Source organism: Meriones unguiculatus, chromosome 1, assembly GCF_030254825.1.
Source record: "Meriones unguiculatus strain TT.TT164.6M chromosome 1, Bangor_MerUng_6.1, whole genome shotgun sequence".
NCBI classification, from domain to species: Eukaryota; Metazoa; Chordata; class Mammalia; order Rodentia; family Muridae; genus Meriones; species Meriones unguiculatus.
The window spans coordinates 114,397,935-114,409,302 of NC_083349.1; positions in this window are offsets into that span (position 1 = coordinate 114,397,935).

An 11,368-nucleotide genomic window follows, 5' to 3' on the forward strand; every position below is an offset into this window, starting at 1 on the left:
CTTCCCTCAGCACTTTGGTTTGAATCCTTAGTCAAGAGTGAATTGGAATCTAGGTCCCTGAGGAAGGACTGTCCGGCTGTTTTGTTCTGAGGACTGACTCCTTAAGCCTGCAGCTCAAATATCTCCATGCAAGAGAAACTGAAGGTTGGATAGCAGCGTGTATTTGTTTTGAAGGCTATTATGGGCCCCGTGGGCAGGAAGTGTTGCCAGTGGCTGCATCCGCTGCTCCCTTCCTCCCATCATTGTTCTGCTTAGAACATCGTGAGCTTGGGACAGTTCTGGAAAGTCCCAGTTCTGGGGCTAATTCTGGCCAGGCTGGCATCCTGCACACTGCCGGAGAGTGCCCACCTACCAAGTAAAGGGTCTGTTTCTGCATCTCTGCATTCCTGTGTGCTCAAGGATCTGCCCTGAGGCTAGAGCCCTTGCAGCAGAGGTTCACCTCAGCCAAGTCCTACTGCTCTTCAGGACCTGTGCTCTTTGTCCCCAGCTGTCACCTGGGCTTTGTGTCCACAAACCACTGTGGATTTAATTCCCAGTATCAAGCTGATGTGGAAGGCTGTGCTTAACCTAGCCCATTCAGAGCCCCAGGCTGTATCTCTGCACAGGCTGAGGGCTGCTCAGAGCAGACACAATACACAAAGCACCTCAGACTGCCCAAGCTCTCAGTGCCAGCCTTAGATGCCCCGTGGATTGCAGACTGTTGTTCAGAGCCACCACTAAGGACCTTTGACTGTACCCTAAGGACCTTTGAGGGGAAAGGTGGCCAGGGATGGGCAGAGAAGCAACACGAACAACTGGCAGTTCTCATGTGACTCACAGACCTTGGTGAGGAGGTGGTGAGGTTGGGGCCATGGACATTTGCTGCTTTTCTAATGGACCTAAAGGATCAAAGTCCAGCACCTCTAACCCATGATGGTTGGGTTGCTCCCAGTCCCCTGTAACTCCAGATCCAAGGGACCTGTCACCCTCTTCCTGCCTCTGTGTATACCTGTGCATGCCCATGCCATGTATCATACTCAGAGACATGCTCACAATAACATATTTTTTAAAGAGTAACTGTCATAATTCTTGAATAGGATGCTATCCACTGTCTGGGTCTCACCTGTGCTTGAAGAAGCTTCAGGAGATGGTCATAGAGGGACTGTTGCCCAAGGCAAGCTGCCTACTAAGTAAGTGGCAGTGGTCAGGCGGGGTGTTCGGAGGCCTGGCCATTCACCTCAGTGAGCCTGCCCTCAGGACTGGCTATTGAATACAGGCTGGGCATTGTGCAGGGAGCAAACATAGTGTGTGTGCAAACATCGGTCCCTGCCCTGCTTGCTGACCCCTGGCTCTTGTTTCCATGGCTCTGGCCGCTGGTGAGGGGCTAGAGATTGCACTCCTCAGGTCACACTTCAGATAAAGCTGCAGCCTCTAGCCCAGGGATGAAGGAAGGGCTCAGCAAATGCCTCAGTGGGTGGGCTTTCCCTCTGTTGATAACTTGCAGAGGCCTGATGCTTCTCCGCCAGCTCAGTGTTACAGAACAGCCTCCATTCTTTGAGTAAAGCTGCATTACATTCCTATAGCCAAGCTGGCCCGTCATGTCCAATTCCCCATCTCCAGACTGTTCAGTGGGTGCCTGCTGTGTGCACAGCTACGTCCTGGGAACCAAGGGACCTCCGGTGTCCTAGGGAAACAGCAGAGAAGTCAGTAGAATAGGTCAGTCCTGTAAAGAGTGGACCACATCGTGCCGGTGGCGATAGCCTAGGAAAGAGAACAGGAGCCATCGGGAACAAGACAGTGGCACAGAGCATGCACAGTGTGAGCAGAGGAGACGGAGGCACCAGTCTGCCTTGTAAAGCTCTGGATCTCAGAGGACACAAGAAAGAAGAGGCTGTATAGACGGCGAACATTCCTGTTGACCTACTATCGGCAGGGCCTGCTCCAGGCATGGAAATGGACCTGTGGATGGAAAATGAGCCATTAAAGTTGATCCTCCCAGAAGCCATCTAGCTTCAGTTCTACTCTCTAGGCTCCTGCCCAAACATCAGACCCCACTAAAACGTTCCTTTCTCTCTGCCACTTGCCAGCACATACAGTTTGTTAGGTGCAACCTGGCCCTGATTTTTGGCCCCTGCCTGGGCATCTGAGATCCTACCTATCAAACAAATTCTCCCTTAACAGTTCTGGAAGTCAGATACATAATGCTCCAGTGTTCATAGTCTCTAAGGATCACTTTCCTATCTCTCCCTGGCTCCTCCAGACTGCTGAACAACCCTGGGAATGGCCCAGCTTACAGCTTCGTCACTCTGGTCTCTGCCTCCAGCTTCATGGGACAGGTGCCCTGTGTGTGTCTGTGGTCTCTCCCACATCTCTGTACCCTAATTCCCTTTTATAAGACCTCTAGCCATGAGGCTGGTATTGCTAATGTAGTATATAGTATACTTCATTCTCTCTTAATCACAGAAGCCTCGGTCAGATTCTTCATAGATTTGAAACTTAGGGTCACCCTCTTCAACCCATTATATCCTCCTCCTGCCCTGAGCATTTGGCATCTACAAGTGGCCTCAGGCAGACAGTACCTCTGCCCCTCTTGCCCTGAAAATCTGGGTTCTGGTGCTGTGTCAGGTTCTGTGCTGAGCCCCTAGCTTGGCATCTGTTCTTCGTGCCTCCGGCTAGAATCATGCCTCCTGCTCGAATGATCTTCAGAGACTCATAAAGATGTCTCTGCGGTTTCTGGAGACAGCAACATGTCTGCCTGCCTTCACACAGGGCAGCACAGGCCAGGGAAGACCTCTTCGGGGGCCTTACCTGCCGTCCAGAAAGAACTCGGTCCTTACGCAGCTCCGAAAGGCTCAGCCTTCCCAGGCAGCTGGCTCCAAGCATCCCTCCAGCCATTCATGACTCATCCCTTCACTCAGCCTCTGAGGAAGTCAGAAAGGGTTCTAAGGGAACCATGGAGGCTAGAGCCTAAGGCATCCAGAGCGTAAGGGCCATGTGCTACTCTCTCAGAACCACTCTGGTTTCCTGCCTCTGAAGAGCACGCGGGCTCCTAGCCTCTCCCCATGTTTGCTTCTCTTTTTGTTTTTTGTTTAATAGCCACTTTGCTGACTTCCCCTTACAAGTGCTGTAGGTCCCAGAGGGCCATGATTTTAGATTAGAAAGTAGGACAACAGATTCCTTGTCCAGCAACCAAGGCTGTAGAGAAGCTGAGCAGACACCCAAAAGCCCCTCACTTCCTGCCTCAGGCTGGTAGATGACTTCAGTGAACTTCTTTCTGGTTGTCTGGCTGGCCCAGGATTTGAACCTAGGCCTCCTGGACTGTGAAATCCCTAAAAAGGACAACCAGCCATTGGATGGAAAGGGAAGCTGTGGGGTGCTGTGGAGCACAGATGTGAATGAGAGGGCAGTCACATGTCATTTGATGTGTCATTTTATACCTGTCACCCGGCTTCCCTGAGTTGGTCTGCGGGGTTGGGTAATGGCATGTGTCCCTTGCCTTACTGTGGCTCAGAAACCTTGGGAAATGGCAGCACAGAACCATCTGATCCACTGAGGCCAGGGTCATGCTGTTTGGGTGTGGGCCATGAAGCGTGTGGGAAGAACATGCTGGAAGAAGTGTGTGTAAATGGAACACACTGGAAAACAGCCGTTCTGATGAGACTCACTAACAACAGCAGGGCGATGGGAGTGGCGACCTCATCCCAGCTCACCCTCCAAAGTAGACAAGGGAGTTTTCCCAGCACCATGGAGATGAGGAAATAAACACATCTTCCTCTCTCTCCCAGCCCCTGACCTTTTGTTCAGAGCCTCAGGCTGGTTGCCACTGGAAAAAAGCTATTGGGACAGAGGCAGCTGCCTCCATGTTTTCCCCCTTCTCCCCCAAGATTCTCCTCCAGCCTTGTTCCCACTGGGTAGCAGAGCTAGCATCCCACTTCTTTCCAGAGGCCACACACAAATACTTAGGCACGGATGATCATGATGGTACTATTTCCAGCAGATTCCCGTCCACAGGAGACAACCCAAATAACCCACACGTTAATGGGTGAATAAACTATGGTATATCCATATATGGTATAACACCATTCAGCATGGAGAGGAAGAGCTTCCAGTGACTATAGCAGAGTGGACCTCAAAGACATGCTAAGTCAAAGAAGCCAGACCCATGATGCACTGTGGCTTTCTGGGAAGGGAACCACTCTAGAGTGGTCAGAAAGCAGATGGTATTGGTTGGGGAGCTGAGGGGGGGGGGGGAGAGAACCAACAGCAGCCATGAGGAAGCGTTTACATTTCAGTGGAGGGAAATGGCCTAAATGTGAAGCATGCCTGTAAACATTCACCCCGATTCTCTAAGCTGCTCACTTTAAGTGGGGAGCTTTTACTGCTTTTAAGCCCTGTTTCTGTAGAGCTGTTTAAAGGAGAACCACGGTCCAAAGCCAGCCCCATCCTGGCGGAGTTGAAATATTCGGGTCCGAATACTGACCTACTGTTTACAGCAGCAGCTTTACTCCCAATTGCTCAAACATGGAAGCAATCAAACTGTCCTTCCCTGGGTGACTGGGTGAAGTCTGGTACCCAGACACTGGAATATATTCAGTACTGTAAAGAGATGCACTAAGGAGGCTTTGAGAGGTGAGGGGAGAGCCTTACATGCTTGTTGCAAAGGGAGAGAGATGATCTGAAAGAGAACCAAGCCATGCCAGTTCGGTAGCACAGAGAGGGCAACACCTCAGGGCCAGTGAAAACATGAAGGTTTGCCAAAGGTTCAAGGGGAAGGAGGGATGATTGGGTCAAGGGCAGGGGAATTTCACAGTATGATCCAACAGTGGATGCACACATAAATCTGTCCAAACATGTAAAATGCTCACCAAAAAAAAAAAAAAAAAAAAAAAAAGAGCCTAATAAGATGTAGACTTTTGTATAGGATCGCTGGTCATTCTTTGGAGCAGAGTTCCAGCAGTGGGGAAGCTATGCATGTGGGGCTTGGGGAGGAGTGTGGGCGGGGGACTATGGGGACTCTGTACTGTCTGTTATTTTTCTGTGAACCTAAAACCGGAAAAGTGGTTCAGTTGGCAACGGGCTTAAGTTCAGATCACCTGAGCCCAAATGAGAAGCAGGTGTGGCTGTAAGGTGCCTATAGTCTCAAGCGCTGGAGAGGCAGACCCAGGCAGGTTCCTGGAAGTCACAGGCCGGGGCGGGGCGGGGGGGGGGGCGCTTAGCCAAAGTCATGAGCCCTAGGTTTAGTGAGAGACACTGCCTTAAAAAGTAGGGTGGAAGATGACTGAAGAGGACACCCAGCACTTCTGACCTCTGCATCTGTGCTCACAATGGGTGCACACACACACACACACACCTGCATGTATATATACCTATAGAGCATACACACAATCTATCTGAGAACAGGAACCTAGAGAGGACCTGCCAACAGAAAGTCTCTTGACTCAGAATACACCTGCCACTCCTAGATGTTAGTCCTGTCTCCCTATACCCCTACACCTCCTCCACATCCCGCCCCTGTGGCGTCCCTTATCTGGGATTTAGGTAAGACTGAGCAAACATCTTCCTGATGGTGCTCAGGATCCTTGTCCAGCAGATAAGTACATGGAAGGAAGGAGCTGGGGAGCATCAGTAGAAGAATAGAACTCCCCAGAATCCCCTGGAGAAATATGGGGACAAAATCCCCATTAGGCCTGAAAGCCCAGAACACTAACTGGTTTTATCTCTGTGTGACTTCTAGCTTTCTGTCACTTCCTGAGGTTGTCCTGTGTTATCCTGGACAGGCAAGGGTTGGAGAGGTGAGAGAGATATGTTGAAGGTTCTCCCTGAAACCCTCAGGAAGTCCCAGGAGCCTGGGCCACATGACTGTTGAAGAGACAGGCCATCCTGAGAGTGAAGCCCTCATCCACCTCTCTCCCACACCCATACCCCCAGCCCCTGGAACAGGCTATAAAGCACCAGTCTTGCTAGTGGTCTCCACGAAGTCCTTTTGGTTCAGACAATGTTGGGCTTGTCAGCATCCAGGAAGTGCTGCTGTTTGCCGCTTAGGAAGCAAAGAATGATAACTGCATCCTTCCAGACTGCTCACTGCAATGAGAACAGCGGGGGATGGGGAGGAGAGAGAGTGGGGTGCCTGGTGAGTCCCAGGGCCTCCCCCCTCCGGAGGGCAGTACTCATTCTTCTGCTGACAGTGACCAAAAAGAAGTGGGTGCTTCACTTTGTTTTGTTTCGTCTCATGGTTACAAGAAACAAACTAAGCAAGTCATTTCCTGTCCCCTACTTTCAGCCTGAGACATTATCATTGCTAATAAATAAGAGGCCAGCTCCTGCTGTTGCCCCTGCCTGAAATCATCCCCACCCCGCCCCCTACCCCCATGGCATTTGACCTGACCTTGAGGACACCCCTTAGACCTAAGGCTCAAGGGTCCTAAGTTTAAGGAACTAACTAGTCTGAGAGCCTGGGTTCAAGGACAGGGTCCCCGGGTTTATGTAGGGATCAGGAGAGCAGAGAGAGCTTTGCAGAAATATCAAGCTATGGCAAGGGCCCTACCCAAGCTGTCCAGGTTTGCCCATCTTCACCGGCGCCAGCTCCATGCTTACCTGCTTCTTCTGTGAATGCTAACTTCATGTTTTTTTCTAGTTCTGCCCCAATTAACTCTCATCCTTTATATTTTTCTAGACAAGCATCCTCTTTAGATTTCAAAATTACACATTCTTCTCCCATAACTTTAAAATTGTCATTGTGCTATCAATCCAGTTTTCAATCTACAGTTTTTTTATATTTCTTTTAGCACTTGTATCTATGAGAAACAAATGCCATTGCGCTTTCTGTTTTAAATGTTTGTAAAGGTGTGTGTGTGTGTGTGTGTGTGCGTGTGTGTGTGTGTGTAATGTACATGCGGCATATGGACTTGTCAATATATGTGTGTGCACATGTGTGTGTACACGCTTATAGAGGTCAGAGGTCAACACTGAGTGTCTGTCCTTGATCGTTCTCCACCTTTATTATCTGAGTCAGGGTCTCTCACAGAGCCTGAAACTCATCAGTTGGGTGAGGCTGGCTGGCCAATGAGCTCCAGGGGTTCTCTGATTGCTGCTCTACCCTGCTCAGTACTGGGGTTGGAGGTGTACTATTTGAAATGCTGGTAACGTTTTGAGTGTTTATTTTTGTTTCCCAGGTTCTCTCTTTCACATTGCCTTTGTAATTCATTTTAAGTTTCATTGAATTATACCTTGTTTGGAGAGAATATATAGCTTCCAATTTATTGGTTATATTTCCCAGGGTTCTGTATCCTTATTTATTCTTGATTCCTTGGTCCATTATTTTTGAGACAGAATGTTAATATATCTTACTCTGGTGATTATGTCAAGTGCTTCTGGGTGTCATTTGGTGCCAGTTCTAAGGATCCGCAGGACAGACTCTGTCCTTGTCCCAAAGCAGGGCTGGGGACCTCCGTGAGGATTTGTCTGTGATGTGCCTCCAGCAGGAAACAGGAAGATACTGAGCCCCAGGCTCATTTCTGGCTTTGTTCTCTAAACTAGCCATATGGGTCTTCAGCCATTGCTTGGCTCAGGGGTAGGACACTTCTGGCCTCCTCCAGCTGAAAGGAACACGATTTGAGTTTTTGTTTTTATGTCTATGGCTTGTCAGCAGGTGCCACCTGCCATGGGTCAGGTGCCCAGGAACACCTGTGATTCTGTGACTGCCCTCAGTTCTTCTGCCAAATTAGGCCAGAGGGCTTGGGGATTTTTTTTTTTTCCTATACCAAGAAGATTAAGACATAGCTCTTCTCAGCAAACCAGCCTCTAAAGAAAAGTCTAAAGGCTCCTGCATGCTCTCCAGCACTTCTGATGTTACCTAACTCCTGCATGCCCAGGGTGATAGGGAAGGGCCCAGGAGAACTCATGCCAACTGACTAGATGGAACCAAGGCCCAGAAATCCTTCAAAGCAATCTTAGTTGTAAACATGGGTATTTTCTGAGAAAATGGTGGGCAGAAATTGGGCTAGCAGTATGGCAAAGGCAGGAGAGTGAGTAGAGGTTGGAAGCACCCTGAAGACCACAGAAGGATGACAGCAAGAGGCAGGAGAGTATTTGGTGAATTCCTGATCACACACACACACACACACACACACACACACACACCCTACTGGCTGCTTTTGAGTGTCAATATGACACAAATTAGAGTTATCTGAAAGAAGAGAATCTTAACTGAGAAAATGCTTCCATAAGATCCAGCTCTAAAGCATTTTGTTGATCAGTGATTGATTGTAGAGGGCCCAACCCATTGTGGACGGTGCCATCCCAGGTTGGTGGTCCATAAGAAAGCAGGCTCACCAAACATGAAGAACAGGCCCGTAAGCAGCACCCCTCCACGGCCTCCTCATCAGCTCCTGCCTTCAGGTTTCTACCCTGTTTGAGTTTCTGTCCTGACTTCCTTCAATGATAGACTATGAACTGGAAGTATAAGCCAAATAAAACCCTTTTCTCCCCAACTTGCTTTTTGGTCATGGTGTTGCATTGCAGCAATAGAAACCATAACACACACACACACACACACACACACACAGGCACACACTCAGGTCAGCAATAAGACCAAATGTTCTAGCCAGGGCAATTAGGCAAGAAAAGGTCAAAGGCACCCACATGGCTAAAGGATCAGTAAAAGTATTTTTTGTAGATGACATGATTTTACTTGTAGACAGACACATAAAAAGTACTCATTCAGACAGAGAAAACTATGATAGCTAACAGTTTATGAACTCAATAGAGCCAAAGGATATAACAGGAACATACAAATCAGTCATATAACTATACACCATGTGGAAAGATTGTTAGAGCAATTCCATATACCCGGAAGTGTATTTAACCAAGAAAATACCTGGAAGTGTATATAACCAAGAAAGTTAAAGACTTATCCACTGATCACCATAAACCATCGCTGACAGGACTAGGAACATGATGAGTCAGTAGCTAAAGCCAGAGCTAAGATCCCAAGCACCCACATAAATGCTCTGTGGCTGCGGTGACCCCCTGAGATCCCAGCCTTAGGAGGCAAAGCCAAGGGATCACAGTCGAGCTGGTGGCAGGGGCAGGGGGATGGGGGTGGGGGAAATAGTCTTATTGGTGAGTTCTGAATCTTATTGTGAGACTCTGATTCAAAAAGGGTAAGATAGGGAACAATTGAGAAAGATTCCCAGCCTTGGACTTTCACATCACACACACACACACACACACACACACACACACACACACACACGTATACAGACACACATCCATGTGCGGCATATACACATATACATACACATAAAAGAAGAAAGAACACTGTTAAAAGAAAATAGAGACCCAAAGGAATGAAAAGACACATAGTTATGGGTTGAAAGTCTTAACTAACATTGAGGCTAGAGGGTTGGCACAGCTATTAGGAGCATTACTGTTCTTGCAGAGGACCCAGCACCCACATGGCAGCTCAAACCATCTATAACTCTAGACCCAAGTGCTCCTATGCCCTCTCCTGGCCTCTGAGGGCACTGCTTGCACATGTGCACACACAGACATTCAGGCTAAACATTATACACATAAAACAATTAGATAAATAAATCTCATTTTAAAAGGCTTCATTTTCTTAGATGGTAGTAACCTTCAATTTGATATAAAGGACAGTGTCATCCATATCTAAATCCCAGTGGCCTTTAAAAAGAAAATAAAACAGAAACAGAAAAGCTAACCTTAAAATGCATGTGGAGACGGGCACGATGCCTCACGCTTAATCCCAGCATTTTGGAGGCTGAAACACGAGGCGCTCCATGAGTTACAGGCCACTCTGGGCTATAGAGTGACACCTTGTCGCAGAGGAATAAAATATATAGAAAATTTCTGAACAGCTACAGCAGTCTTGAAAAACAAACAAACAAACAGAGTCGATTAAAGACATCATAGATCCTGACTTCAAAACTTACTAAGAGTTAGACTAACGAAAACAGTGTGGTATTGGCACAGGCTAGACAAGCAGTGCATGGAATGGAACTGAGAATTCAGATAGATACTTGTACATCTCTGCAACGTGATTCTATTTTTCTAGCTTTTTGAGGCAGGCCCCCACACAGCCCCGGCTGGCCTCAGACTTCCTTTGTACCCAAGCATGACCTCAGACTTCTGACCCTCTTGCTTCTAAGTGCTGAGGTTATAGGTGTGAGCCACCATGCCTGGTTTATGCAGTGCTGGGGATTGAACCCAGGACCTCGTGCATGCTAGGCACAATTATCTCAAAGGGGTGTGGGGTGGGATATAACTTGATCAAATCACAAAACTTTTTTGCATCAAAGTTTATCAACATGAGCATGGAAAACAACCCCCCCCCCAAAAAAAAATAGAAAGGAAACTGATAATTTTTTTTTTTTCTGAGACACAGTTTCTCTGTATAGCACTGACTGTCCTGGAACCTACTCTGTAGACAAGGCTAGCCTTGAACTCAAGGATCCACCTGTCTCTGCCTCCTGAGTGCTGGGATTAAACCTAGCTTGTTTTGGTAGTTATTAAAATATTTATCAGGATTTTAAAATACAAATTATATGACCAGGCAATCCCATGACTAGGTTACACAGGCAAGATAACTGAAGATGGATGTTTGAATAAATGGAATATACAAAAATTTTCATAACACTTCGTTACTACAACCCAAATGTCCATCAACTGGTGGGTGAATAAAGACATTGTGGTATATCTTACAATAGACTAATTCAGCCATAAAGTACATGAAGTATAGCTAAGGTATGAGTGAACTCTAAGCTGAGTGAATGAAGCCACTCAGAATGGCCACATGCTATAGAAAACTGCTTACGTGAATTACGAAAGGGGTGGTGGGATGGTTCCACCACACAGTGAGTGTACTAAATACCACTGAACTAGACACTTGGAAACAATTAGAAGGGTAAATTTTGTGTTATGTGCAGTTTATAAATCCCCTTGAAGAAGAAGAGGGGGAGAAGGAGCAAGAAGAAGGAGGAGGAGGAGGAGGAAGAGGAGGAGGAGGAGGAGGAGGAAGAGGAGGAGGAGGAGGAGGAAGAGAAACAACCAAGAGTGTTAGAGTAGCATTTCCCTGGCAGGTCTCCTTCCCCACCAAGCCAGGACACCATAGAGTAAAGCATCATGGGAAAGAAGGGGATGACTTGGGAAGCCCAAGTTCTGGGTAGAGGGATGGAGGCTCGACACTTGAAGCCTATCACAGCTTTGCCAAGCAACTTAGACAGAGAAATCCTGCTAAAGAGAGGCTGCTGCCGGGAGCTGCAGGCCGCCCAGGTTTGAGATGCTCTCCAGTGTGTGCATGCATTTCCTGTGACTAATGTGGGCTGGGGCTTGTCTGTCTTGGCTGCAGCAAGACTGAAGACAAGCTCTC